General features: G+C 34.0%; 1 protein-coding gene across 4 annotated transcripts in view; it reads right to left on the bottom strand.

The window, feature by feature from the left end:
* The window catches only part of SEMA3A (semaphorin 3A), a 691,723-nt gene that overhangs the window by 322,751 nt on the left and 354,356 nt on the right, over window positions 1–14,616 (bottom strand). For 2 of the 4 annotated variants that reach the window (XM_054692483.1, XM_054692484.1), the window contains one exon: window positions 5,805–5,882. The exons of the other annotated variants lie outside the window; for them this stretch is intronic. The gene's annotated coding sequence lies outside the window, so the exon portion shown is untranslated. The remainder of the gene's footprint in view (window positions 1–5,804; window positions 5,883–14,616) is intronic. 4 annotated transcript variants of the gene reach the window in all.

The following is a 14,616-nucleotide window of genomic DNA, read 5'->3' as shown; positions in this document are numbered from 1 at the left end:
CCGGGGATTGAACCAGTGCTGCAGAAGCTGCGGGCAGCTTCGCAACCCAGCACTCAATCACTGAGCCACCGGGGAGGCCCTTTTAAAATATTTTTTAAAGAGCTTAGGCATATACACAAATAAAACAGAACTTTTCATGGAATAACTTGCCAAATAGTCCTTTTGCAAAATTTTTTTCTGTATTTTCAAAGGACAGGTTTACCACAGATGCACCAAATAGATGAGACCTAGTGTTGCTATCTGCAGCAATTCTAGTAATTTTTGTGAGAGAAGATTGAATTTGAATAATTTTTTACACTAAGCATTTGATAAGATCTGTGGAGGAGAAACAATACTTCCAATAGGAAAAGTGAAATGGAAAAATATATAAAGGTGGGAAAGCAAGATGTATTTTTGGGTAGATTTATGAATGGGTAGATCTATGAATATATAGGTAAGAGAGACCAGGCTGAAAATGTAGGCTGAAATCCAACATGAGAGACAACAATTAAAGAGAATAGACTCATTTCTTTGGGACTCATAAAATGGTCCTGAGCCAAACCTACCAACTTGATATAATAAATCATAAGTTTACAAAATATTGGATCTTCTTAGTAACATTTGACATATACATAGTAATTATACAATACTCTGTGGAAAGCACTGTAAACAAAACCATAACTAAAGGCAAAGTTAAACATAATATATTTAATATTATTTAGTATTCTCTTGTTCATTATATAGTCCCTATTTTTGTCTCCAGTTAAATTTTTTGGCTAAAAGTCTAATATATTAGAGATGAGAATAGAGTACCTACTATATCCTCTGTGTTGCTGACTAATACTACCTTACTCTGGGCTTTCACTTTATTTTTTTTGTTTAAATTTATTTATTTATTTATACAAGCACTGGGTACAGTCAGAAGTGTGGGAGGGTGAGAGAATCCACCAGAGCCAGAGCGGGGAGCAGAACAGGCAGACCGACGTAGTAGCACACTGCTGAGGGGAGCAGAGGGCGCCGCAGGAGAGGTCTGCCTACCATGTGGGACCCTCGCTGGCTGCGGGGGATCAAACCAGCACTGTAGAGGCTGTGGGCAGCTTTGCAGCCCAGCACTCAACAGCTGCGCCACCAGGGAGGTCCCAGGCTTTCACTTTAATTTTGTGTTTGTCTTTCTGTTTCAAGTGAGCCTTCTGTATGCATAGAATAGATGGGATTTGCCTTTTCTACAGTTTTGCTTGTCAGGGCCTCAAAGTTATATCATACATTCAAAACCCTATCACAAAATAAATATCCCAGTAATTTTAAATTTGGAATTTTATTTAACTCATCAAAACATTAAATTCAACCTTATCTCAGAGAAGTAGATAAATGCCAACAATAAAAGTACTTACTACTGAACATATGTGTTAATTATAAGTTTTTTAGAAACTGATAAACATTTAAGCAAGGTGTTTATTTTCATCAAGTTTACATTTGTATTGATTTACATTGATCTTATCTTGGTTAGTCTATATATTTATTGCATATATATTTATATATCTGCATATATACTTTCTCACTCTTATTTATATTTGTGTGTACATTTCTATCTACATTGTATACAGTAACGAGGTTTTAGCTGGATGATGTTGCTTTAGGTTATTTTTTCAAATGAGAATCCAATCCTGAAACTGAAGATATCACTAGAGCACAAGGTTAATTCATCTCATTTAGAATTATATTATTGGGTTCTCACTGAAAACAATAAACCCACTTTGCCAAAATTGCATCCCAATGGAAATCAATAATTACAGAGATGCCATTTTAAACACACAAACCTGTATTTGGAATCCAAGCAAAACCTCAAACCAGCACAGAGCCAGACATTTTACAACTGCCTTACGTCTGGGAACTTTTTTAAAAAATGTGTTTTAATATCCTGTATCTATATATATTTCTAGGGAATTTTTACCAAATGTGCATTATCATCTTTCTTTAGAACAAAGTAAAAGAATCATTTTCAGTCATGTCCAGGAATTAATAACAAAGTACAGTTGAAAATGACTGTTGGTATTTAAAGAACATTGTTCATCAGTTTCATGACATCAAGTGACAAGAAATATTTGTCACTGTTTTATAAAGAGACACTGACACATGGTGTTTATGGGACTTAACAGGAAGCTATAGACAATCAGGAAAAACAAAAGTCTCACCTTTGGATGCTTAGAGCAGGCAATATTTTTAAGAAATACATTCAATGTCCTAATTCTGCAGACATAAAAGGACAACATGTGCATGTTTCTAATCTAGATACACAAAAATATTAATACACCTATTCAGATAGGTTAATTCAGTGTCCACTACAAGCCTAAGGGTTCTGTAGGTGCTATGGAGCAAAAAAGATGAACAAATCAAAGACTCTGTATTCACAGATATCTCATTCTTTTAAGAGGTAACATAAAAAAAAAGACGAAATAAATGTACAATACGTTATGTATTAACAAGTGCCATAATGACAAATTAAGCAGTGTGACTTGATATTGAATGCACTTTTTTAAGGCTAATCACTGGGGGGCTTTGCAAAGGATGTGGTGTTGAATGAAGAGAGGTATAGGATGGGCAATACGGCTATCTGTGATGGAGCATTCTTTGTCACATACAACATGAACAACAAAGAGGCCACTTTGTTCAGGTGGAACAAACAGAAGCGAGACTGATCAGAGGCAGTTTGGGTCAAGACATTAAGGTCACAGTAAGGAGTCTGAATTTCATTTTAAACTATGAAAGCATGCCATGGGAATTTTGGACAAAAAAGTTAAATTGTCATATTGACATATTAAATGATGATTCTGGTTGCTGTGGGAATACTAAAGCATATGGCAAAAAATTAAAATAGAGACTCTAGACCAAGAAAGTGATGATGGCTACTAAGGAGAAGAATGAGAAAGTAGAGAGGGGTATTGATAAATGGCACGTTAAGTATGTATAGAAAATATACAGTTATGTTAGAAATTTAAGAGTAAAGAGATTTTTCCTGAGTTTCTGCTATTTCAGGGAATATGATATAGCACTTGTGGTTTTCAGATATTATAATGCATCCTTCCCTCATATACTATCATATTTCTCTAATCAACCTGCATTCTTTTTAAGTACCATATATTGGAAAAATATGCATTTGCAAAAGAACAATATAAACTTTTTAAATTTTTTTTACAGATTTATTTATACAAGAACTGGGGTATAGGTCAGAGGTGCAGTAGGGTGAGAGAATTCACCAGAGAGAGCAGGGAACAGAACAGGCAGACGGACCGAAATCACTGCTGAGGGGAGCAGCGGGCGAGACAGGAGAGGTCTGCCGTGCAATGTGGGTTTTTCCCTGGCCGGCTGGGAATTGAACCTGCACTGCAGAGGCTATGGGCAGCTTCACAGCATGGCGCTCAACCCACTGTGCCACTGGGGAGACCCCAATAAAAACATATTGTAAATAATACAAAGATATATTAGAGACTATCAATTTATAAAAATATGCAATTTACCAAACTAATAGCACCATTTATAGAACTCATTAGTCAACTCTATTTCTACTAACAGAAAATAACATCAAATTTTATTACTAATGTATAAAAATTATATCAGTAAAAATGGAAAATAAATGTATGAAGTTTTTAGATGGTGGGATAATCATGGGTTAGAATGATCCAGAAATGTAGCTAGGTAGAGGCTATTCCTGTTATTTAAAGATGTGGGATACATGATTATTGGTCAAGATGGGAGGCATCGCAGGTAGGAAAGGGATCTAAAAAAAACAAAATTGAGGATGCTGACTTTCTTTGAAGTTGTTGGTGGCATGGATAGACAGTCTGAAGAAAACACATAATCTTATTGGACAGGATTAGAAAACAAACTTGGAAAGATTCTTGAAAACTTGAAATGGTAATCTTAAGAAGTTGATGGAATACTACTCAGCAATGTAAAGAAAGGATGAAATCCTGAGATTTACGACAACACTGATGTATCTAGAATTATGGTACATGAAATAAAGTGTACAGGAAAAGACAAATATTTCATGATTTCACTCACTTGTGGTACATAGATAAAACTGACCATAAGACCAACAATTAGTTATCAGAAGGGAAGGGAGAAGAATGGTGGGTAAACAGTGAAAAAAGACACATTTGTAAGGTAAAGGGTAAATTTAGAATCTAAGTGGTCACCTTAATATGGTATATAGACGTTGATTCTCAGTGATGACTAGGATCTTATAAAATGTTTCATAAACTAATATTACATCAACAACAAAAATTGCATGAGGGTTAAATATATAATTTGCAAAAGTTATAGTTAATTTACTTCATCTCTGCACTGGTGGTATACATTTCCAATCTAGTGCCAGAGAATACAGACTGTGCACACATATTTGCCTATTTCTTATGTTATTAACATATAATTTTTCATTCAGATTTAGACAGTTTAACCAATATCTCCTAAAATAAAATGTGGAATATTCATGGAATCATGTATGAATTATAATTTCAGTGTTATTTAAAATAGCTAGACTTCAAATACAAATAAAAACTCACAAATTTAATTGTTTTGTTGAATTCCTATTTCAACTATGGGTCAACCCCAGTTCCTTTATTTTCTCAATTCCTCATTTCAATTTGTGAAAACATGCCCTTTTAATATTCTTCACATGCATTATTTCAGTATCTTAAAAATAATTTTATAAACATTTTCATTTTAATTTTATGGGGGAGGAAACTAAGATTCATATAGGTAAATTTGTGGGATATGTGATTTCTTTACTAACAAAAGGTGATGGGGCATACAAGATGATCACATAAAAAATACACTATGTTTCCAACAAAGGTAAGGTTTTTCATGCCCCCAAGGTTCTCCATGATATCAATAGCTATCAACGCCACCTAACCAGACAGAGGCTGAGTATAGATGATAGTAAGTAGTTAGGTTGATAGAGAGCTAGGTAACTACATACGCACATACATACACACATGTAGAAAGACAAACATCTACACAGACATAAACATACATATATGATACATAGCACATATGTAAACTGTAACATTTGTTACATATACATGTCATTTTACATACACACATCTATCTGTATAGAATTTCCTTTTTATAAATCATAGGAGAATCATATAACAGATCACATAAGCAATTATTGGCAGAAGCTCTTTCAAGTATACTACTTCCTTTTTTGTTTTGTTCTTTCAGAAACTTTTTATAGACTCAAATATGCCTATCTGTGCCAACATGTCAATAATTACTAGTATACAATATGCAACATGTCCTGGACACTATTATCTGTAGCACATGATATGGGAAAGACAGAGAAGTGAAATATGTACAACAAGTAAAATTTGAATAGATATATTTTGATATCCAGAATTTAAACATTCTTTCATTTACTATCCTGGTGCAGAACACATAGGTTTTTATAAGTAATTTTATAACATAAAAGTTAAATTTTCAGGTGAAATTGCTGAGTTGTATAGGTCTTAATTGTTGAGATTACAGCATCAACTTATATAGGAAAATAAAAACTGACATACAATGACTAATATTGACATTTAATTACTTACATCAAGACAAACATTTTCTCTTATAGAAACTGTTAAACAATAGACATTCCATAGTTCTGAATTTGGAAAAATAAGTAGACACCTAATTTTGGATTTTTACTTCACATTTAGATAATTATTAATGAATAAGAATATAGAGATGATAATCATTATTTGAATTATCTTAGGTTCCATTTACAGGAAAAAAGCAGAACAAAGAGTCATATGTGTTTTAGAAGTAGTGATTCTTTAAGTTACCTGCAAAAGGGTCTCTTCTTTCTGAATATTTCACTTTGTTACTTCACAAACTGTCCCACTGATTGCATTTCCAATACCCTGAAAATCAAAGCAAGCAGACGAAAATCTTTGATACTTATGCCTTTATTAAAGCCTGAACTTTCTTGGTAAACTATGCTAAAAAAAATAAGAAGAAGAAATACCTCTCTCCTACCATGAGTGAACTCTTCTGTGACACCTTGGAAGCACTACTAATCTATCCCACAGGAATTGCTAATCTCTTTGTTCTCTCATCACCAGTCACTCATAGCCCTATTATCTCCCCCATGTCTTCCCAAATTGGTTATTCAGAGATTATTTCCACTATTTGTGTGTGTAAATTTGGCTCACATCTTCTCACTCTCTGTTCAGCTGCCTTATCTTTTTAGACAAAATATGTTTGCTCTCTCAGCTGCTTTAAACATTTCCGGCTTTCTATCTTCAGGCATAGTCCTGGGTTAGGAATCCCTCCTCCAATTTCCGCTTAACTCACTGTGAGTGAGTAACAGTCACCTTAGGATCAGGTTCCCAAGCAATCAAGCTATTTTTCTTACAGATAATTACTCTCAAATGCTCCTCTTAAAGTTTAAATTTAAGGCTTGATTTTTTGGCACCAGTTGAATAGGCATCCTGGATTCTCCAGTTTGCATGCTTATGTGACACAGCAGCCGCAGATTTGGAGGCTGTGGCATGCATGAGGCTGAGTGGGTGGATATAGTGGAGACTAGTCTAATGAGTCACTCGCTGAGAGGGTTTAGTGCTGAAAATTGAACCCAGAGAGAAACATAAGAGGTTCTTAAAGAACATGAACAATATCATTTCATAGGAAGAAAACACCTGACTAAAAACTAAGAAATCAACAGCACACCCTCTATCTCTTGGGAAATCAGATAGTTTCATCACATACCATGACAAAATGGTTCAGAATATAGGTTAATGTTTTAGGTTGGAACTAAATACATTGGCTAATAAAACTGAATTTCATTGCTATAGGGCGCATCAGTAGTCCAAATTTCCCTTCTTCATATCTTCATGTTTTTTCTACATGACTTTTCAGGTTTTCCCACAAAGGGGACTAAACTTATTTCCATATGCTGGCTGCAAGTTTAGTAGTAAAACTTGCTTTGGCTAGTAGAATGAGATAAAGCTACTACACCTTTGCCTTGAGGTAAGCCCAGGCTTCAATACATATGTGTTTCCATTTTTTCTTTTGTGTTTCTCCCACTGCTGCACAAAAGACATGCCATGGCTAACACATTTGTCCCAGAAGGATGAGGAGACTATTTGGAATAAGCAGCGCTACAGAAGCTGCTGACACTGAGCTCAAATTAGGTCAGTGACCCCTCCAACCTGCCAAAAGTGGAGTAAGCTTATACTAGACAGGCCCTAGCGACAGTGGTTTTTAAGGATAGTGGTTTTAAGATACTGAACTTAGAGTCGTTTGCTATGCCATAAGAGCTATTCACTACACATTCAATAGACTGTCAAGTAAGTATGAAATTTCATTACTACAAGTTTGCCTATATGAATATAACTAGGTATTTCTTAGTGAATATATACAATCATAGTAAGAAAAATACAAACAATAAACTATATTATGAACTCTGGGGCCTCCCGGGTGGCCTAGGGGTTAAGTCTCAGCATTATCACCTCTACAGCCTGAGTTCGATCCCCAGCCAGGGAGCTAACTTACATATGGTGTAGTAAAGCTCTCCTCTCTTGCCTGCTGCTCCCCTTAGCAGTGTATTTCAGTAGATATGCCTGTTGGGCTCCTACCTCTGTCTGTGTCCTCTTACCCTTCATCTTTGGCCTATATCCCAGTAATTCTATGCATGAATCAATAAATAAAGCTTTAAAAAAAACTATATTGTGAAATCTAATGAAAGATATTTGTTCAAAAATAAAATCTAACTTGACTTACCCTGATCTAATTTTATATTTTTCATCCCATTGCAATTTATCAATAAACTTACTTTCCAGAATAACAACTTTGAAGTAAAAGAGTTCTAATATGTTTCTGAATCTCCAAATTCAAACAATATATTATAGTGTTTAAGAGCAGAACTGATCACAAAAATCAAAGTCTACATTGGTAGATATTGGGGGTTAAGGAAAAGGGCAATTCAGGAGACATTAACTAATAGGTATAAAGGCTCGAGTAAGTGAGATGAATAAACTTCAGAAATCTGCTTTAAGGCATTCTACTTAAAGTCAAAAATAATTTATAACAGACCTAAATTTTATTGAGGATAGATCTCATTGTAAATGTCTTAGCGCAATAACAAAAAAGGAGACAGGGTAAAATTGAAATCATATAATCATGAAAATAGACACAAATATGCAAGCTATTCTATGGCTATCTGTTCTTGGAAATCAAGATATTTTCTTAACTTCAGACTTCTGTTTCAAAGGAAGATATTAATAATAGCATTTAATTGTTTACACAACACAACATACTTGCAGTACTTATCCTGCTATCAGGTAAATAAAAATGAACATGAGTTCTTTCAAAGATAGTTTAAATTATATTAAGATTGTCAGAATTTTTTTTAATATATTTTTTATTTTTTACAACATTGTTCATTGTTCATAAACAATATTTGCATCCTCCCACCCCCTCAGGTGTAGTCCCCATAGAGTTTCCTTCACCAATGCAACCGTGCACCATCACTGCAGTTCCCTGTTGTGATTTCTCCTCTTTCATTTATAATCCTATTTATATGTGCTTTCTCCCATTTTTTTTTCTTTTTGAGACTGGCTAGAGGCTTGTCTATTTTGTTTATTTTTTTCAAAGAACCAACTTTTGGTTTCACTGGTCTTTTGGATTGTTTTTTATTTCTATTTCATTTATTTCTGCTGTGATTTTTATTTCCTTTCTTCTGCTGGCTTTAGGTTTTTTTTGTTGCTATTTTTCTAGCTCTTTGAGATGTGAGATTAGGTTTTCTCTTAAGAGTTCTTTCTTGTTTCTTGATGTGCGCCTGTATTGCTATAAATTTTCCTCTTATTACAGCTTTTGACGCATCCCATACATTCTGTAAAGTTGTGTTCTCTTTGTCATTCAACTCAAAGTATTTTTTAATTTCTTCTTTTATCTCATTGGTCCAGTGGTCTTCAGGTAGTGTGGATTTCAGTCTCCATGAAGTGGGAGGGTTCCTTGTTTTCTTTTCATGATTTATTTCTAGTTTGATGTCTTTATGATTGGAGAAGACAGTTGGAATGATTTTGATCTTCATGTATCTGTTGATGTTTGTCTTGTGGCCCAGTATGTGATCGATTCTGGAGAATGATCACGTGAGCTTGAGAAAAATGTGTACTTGGATTTTTTTGGGTGTAGTAGTGTCCTATAGATGTCTGGTTGTCAGAATGTATCCTTATTATCTACTCTATCTTTCAAAAAGTTTCCAGGAATGAGAGGAGCTTAAGGGATAAGAAGATCAGTAAGGGAGTTTTTAAGGTTGAAGAAAGGACAGTTATTCAAGCCCAGTCCTGGTATGTGATCAGAAGGAGGATATCAGATCTCAAGGAGTACCCCATGGATAGCAGCTCAGAGAAAAGCTGTGGGGATAGAGAATGAAACCCGTACAAACTTTAAGACTCACATTGTCAGTGGTGACAAAAATCTGTAACAGATTTGTGAAAGGCAGTATGCACCAACAATGTTAATGTCGGGCCTCCCTGGCGGCAGAAGGGGTTAAGATGCAACCTATGAAGCTATCCACAGCCACTACAGCATGAGTTCAATCCCCAGTCAGAGAGCTCTACACATAGTGCAGCAGACCTCTCCTGATTTGCCCGCTGCTCCCCTCAGCAATGTATTTCAGTAGATCTGCTTATTCTGCTCCCCACTCTGTCTCTAGTGAATTCTCTCACCCCCCACACCTCTGGCCTGTACCTTAGTTCTTGTATGCATACATAAATAAATCTTTAAAAAATGGTAATGTCTACACATTTGTTCAATAATTCTATTTCAAGGAATTCACCTAAATAATAGCAATAACACAAACACATACCTTGCAGCACTATAACATTGATAGTAGAAACAGAAAGTATATGTTTATCAAAAAAAGAATATTTAAGTAACTTGTAGAATATAAATACTATGTACTTAAAAATGCATATATAAAACACGAACATATTTAATGCACATATTTTGTGAATATATAAGTATGTGTATATATATTTTCTGACAAAATATACACTTCACTTAATAGATTAATTGAACATTATAAAGCAGCACTTAACATGGTCCTAAGTGTGGACAGGAGTCTATCATTACGTGTGTGTGTCTGTGTATACACAGATACAACAGGATATTTAAAAGGACAATTATCAACCTGTTAAAATGTTCTCTGTTTTGGAATATCTGAAACATGGACCGTATTTTAAATGAGGCAATCAAAAAAATGGGCAAAACTCTGAAACAGACACTTGTCCAAAGAAGATATTCCAATAGCCTACAGATACAGGAAATAAAGCTCATTTCACTTATCATGAAAATGGAAATTAAAGCCGGAATTAGATGACCTCACCCCTATGAAAATAGCCTATATAAAAAAAACCTGGAAACAACAAATGTTATCAAGGATGTAGAGAAAAATCACTGTTAATGAGAATGTAATTGGTGCAGTCTTTATGAAAACTAGTATAGACATTCTTCAAAAAAAAAAGAAAATACAGCATGATCTAACAATACCACTTCTGGGTATTTACTCAAACAATATGAAAACACTAATGCAAAAACATTTATACACTCCTATGCTCACAGCATCATTATTCACAATAGCTAAGCTATGGAACCAACTTATATACCCATTGACAGATGGCAGGATAAAAAAAAATGTTGAATATAAACTCAATGGAATACTACTTAGCTACATAAAAAATGAAATAGTACATTTTGTGACAAAATGGATGAATCTTGAGGTGACCGTGTTAAGTGAAATAAGTCAGAAAGCAAAAGACTAGATGATTTCACTCACTTGTGGAATACAGTTAGCAAAAGAACACAAACTGGCATAGCAACAATAATAATTCTTACACTCCATGAAAAATATATTGGCTACCAAAGGGGACAGGTTGGAGAGAAGTAAGGACAGTGCGGGAGAGTGGTGGTAGGGTTTTGGTACTAAAGAGTTGGTGAAGGGTGAGTGAGGCATGTTCACATGTAGAGGTGTGAAGTTGTACTCGTAAAATTACATAGTATGTAAACATGGCAAATGAACAAAACTTGAACTAAATGAAACAAACAAAATAATAAAGGATCTAAAGAATGCATAAGTAGGTAACTTAGATATAAAATAGCTTTTATATGAATTACAGTATATTTATTTAAAATTTCAAAATGTAAATTGGAATGATTATGTATGGACTTACTTGGTTATTTTTTCCCCTGTGACTATGGAACTTAAAATCCATGACCATATTTTTGTGTATTTGTTATAGTTTTTCATAAATTAGGGAAGTGAACATATTAGGTTCTATAATAGTCAAGAGTTAGTTTATAATTATAGAATTAATTTATTGCTTTGGTTAATGTATCCTTTGCTTGATTAACACAATTTAATATATGCATGCAAGATGAAGTGAATGTTTACTGGAGAGTGTTGTCATCATAAAAAGTTACTTTTTAGAATGAATTGTATCCACTGATCAAACTGAAGAGTAAAATTCCAAAGAATTGAGGAAATTACTCACCAGAAATTCTGTTCCACGCACACACCACAGGATTCATCTACCAAACATATGAACATAATTGTCTATTTATAAGTACAAAGCTTCTACATGAGGAAGTGACCAGATCTTAAAGAATATCACTCAAGTCACCAGCTTATTCCATTACTAGTATGAGGTAACAAAATTGAAGCAAGAAAAAAAAGCCCTGTGCTCATCAAAATCAGTGTGGGAAAAGGCATCCAGTTTTGCAACCAATAAACTTCAAAGTGCTGGTGGCTTTTTTCTTCATATTTTACTACTCACAGTATTTTCCAATTAGAGACAATTTGTAACAAATAAGGCAAAAATACTGGCAGCATGACTCACACACATTGCTAAAAACATAAATTAGATTTGTCTGGCAACTAATTTGTGGCTATTTTAATTCAAATGTTAAATATGTAAATGAAAGTTTTGGTTTCAGAATGAGACTGAGTTTAGCATATTAGACTTTGGAAAAAAATCTTTCAATGAATTACAAGGCAATATGTGAAATCCTCTGACAGATTTTGAGTGTATTCAGAATATTGAATTCAGCGAAGCACATGTTTCCAAAGAAATGGGGATGATCTCCTACAATGTATTTCAATGATTACTTCACTCAAAACATTCCTAAGATGGCACAGTAAATGGAGATGAAAGGATAGTTCCCTGAAGTGAGGGGGAAAATAAATATGATTTTAACCATTAATTTTATTTTTCCAAATGATTTTTAGCAATATAAATGAGCATTATTCCAGCTGCACTGGAAGGCATAAAAAAGAGGTTAAACTTAAATCATACCTGTGTTATATATAAGCAATCCTAATGGCAAAATAAAAATGGACAAAATTTTCAGATAGCAATTTAGTTTCTAGTTTATGACTTAAGCTACAGGTATTTAAGTTCAAGAGATGAGGAGAGAATGAATTACAGGAGTGTTCAGAGAAGGTGAAGGTTTTCCTAAATTCTAGACTTATTATGATTGTGCTTTGGATAGGCATGGAAGTATAAGCCCACTTGATGGAAATCATGAACAAATTCAGGGAAATAGAGTGGATTAGGCATGGGTATTAGTTTTCTATTGCTGCCATAGAAAATTAGCAAATCATTGTGGCTGAAAACAACACAAATCGATTTCCTTACTGTTCATATTGGACTCAAATCAAGGTATCAAGAGAACTGAGTTCCTTAGTGGATGCCCCAGGGGAGAATCTGCTCCCTTCACTTTATTAGCTTCAAAAGGCTTCCCTCTGGTTCTTGCTCATAGACTCCCCATATTTCAGAAGGAATAAAGGAATTGAATTTTCATATGTCCATCTCTATCTGACCAAGGCTGGGAAAGATCCTCTTCTTTTAGGAAACATAAAATGAGATTAGATTTATCTGCATAATCCCAGAAAATCTCCTCATCTCAAGGCCCTTAGAATTACAGAGAGCACCAAAGTTGTTTTGTCAGTTAACATAATAATGTACTGAGGATTAGGATTTGTACATCTTTGGAAACCATCATTTTCCTACCATAGCACCAGTATGAGATGGGATAGTATGTGTGCATTTCCTTCTTAAAGTTTCTTAAACTTTTAAAATGTTGCTCATTAAACTTTACATTAAGGTAAACTCTACCCCCCAAAATAGACATCATTTCTAAATTGACTGTGAAGGGTGTGTATGTCATTAGGATGGAGAGAAAATTTAGGCACTCAATTTTAATCATTTTCTGATTTGCATTGTCGGTCATGATAATAGCATGTAGATCCTGAATCTATTTTCATAAGAATATTTTGTATTGGAAAACCTATTTTATTCAAATTATACACAATGGCTTGTTGGTAATTCTTTATACAGGTTGGATAAAAGGACTGCTCCTATGTTGTCTCCAGTCATCAAAATTCCCTCAGTAATGGACATCTCCTATCAAACAGTCTAAGTCAGACACTACCTCTGGCACTCATGGAGATCTCAAAACACACAGAAAGCTAAATGTTCAACAAATTGCTGAAAGTACTCAATTTCTGCCTGCCATCCTCTCTTGTTCTTCTGGTCATGCCTGCCTTGCAAAATTCCACTTTTTGATTTCCTATTTACTAAGCTACATTTGGGTCCTGTGTTTTAGCTGGTTTGGTCTGTAAAAAAAATCCTGTCTAGAATAGTGTCTCCTTTCTTTTCTAACCCATATATTGAACAGAGACCAAGAAGACCATATTAACTGAGAAACCTGCAACTTGAATCATAGCTGCAAATTACTTATTTGGGTAGTTTGAGTCTATTCTACACAGATTCTTAAATGTTGGCTAGAAAATTTTGATTTCATGGGGTAACCCATAAAAATATAAGAAAATTTCACCATTAATTGATATTATAGGTATATTGTTCATGTATAGCTGTCAAAAATAAGAATTAGGAAGATGTAGATCAGAGGTCAGGAATGCAGTTTGTGTAATAGTTGAGGAACTCAAGATTATATCAATTTAAAGAAATGCTGCTTTAATGTATAATGTTATAAAATATTTTGGGTAGCATTTTCTTGTTTCAAGATTAATATTACTTGGCTATTAGAATTTAGATTCTGTTTTTATTTTTGATGCGTATGTGTCTATGATGTAAAATATAAACAATGTTATATGAAAACTTTCAAACTCTAAATGTGTGACAATTTTACCACTTTAGATACTGGTTGAGATCAGATTCACAGTCAATTTATTTAATTATGTACAAATACCATATATCTTCAAAATTAACTGTATAGTTTAGATTATAGTAAATATAAAGGAAAACTGATTTGTGTCTTTATAATTGAAGAAATGCATCAAATTTTTTATACTTTGGGAGAAAATTTTAAAAAGATATTGGATATAGAAATAGGGTATTAGTTAGATATATTGGTTAGAGAATAAGGAACCCTTTTTATACACTATTGGTGGGAGGGTAGACTTATAAAATCCTTAGGGAAAATTGTATTGAGGTTTCTCAAAATATTAAAATAGATCTACCATATGATCCAGCAATTCTACCCCTATGTATCTACCTGAAGAATGCAAAAACAGTAATTAGGAGGTACATCTGCACACCTACTTCTTACTATAGCACTACTTAAATAGCC

The sequence above is a fragment of the Talpa occidentalis genome, unplaced genomic scaffold (assembly GCF_014898055.3).
Source record: "Talpa occidentalis isolate TD23 unplaced genomic scaffold, MPIMG_talOcc4v2.1, whole genome shotgun sequence".
NCBI lineage: Eukaryota > Metazoa > Chordata > Mammalia > Eulipotyphla > Talpidae > Talpa > Talpa occidentalis.
Note: the sequence above shows the minus strand (reverse complement) of the source record. Positions and strands in the feature narration are given on the sequence as shown.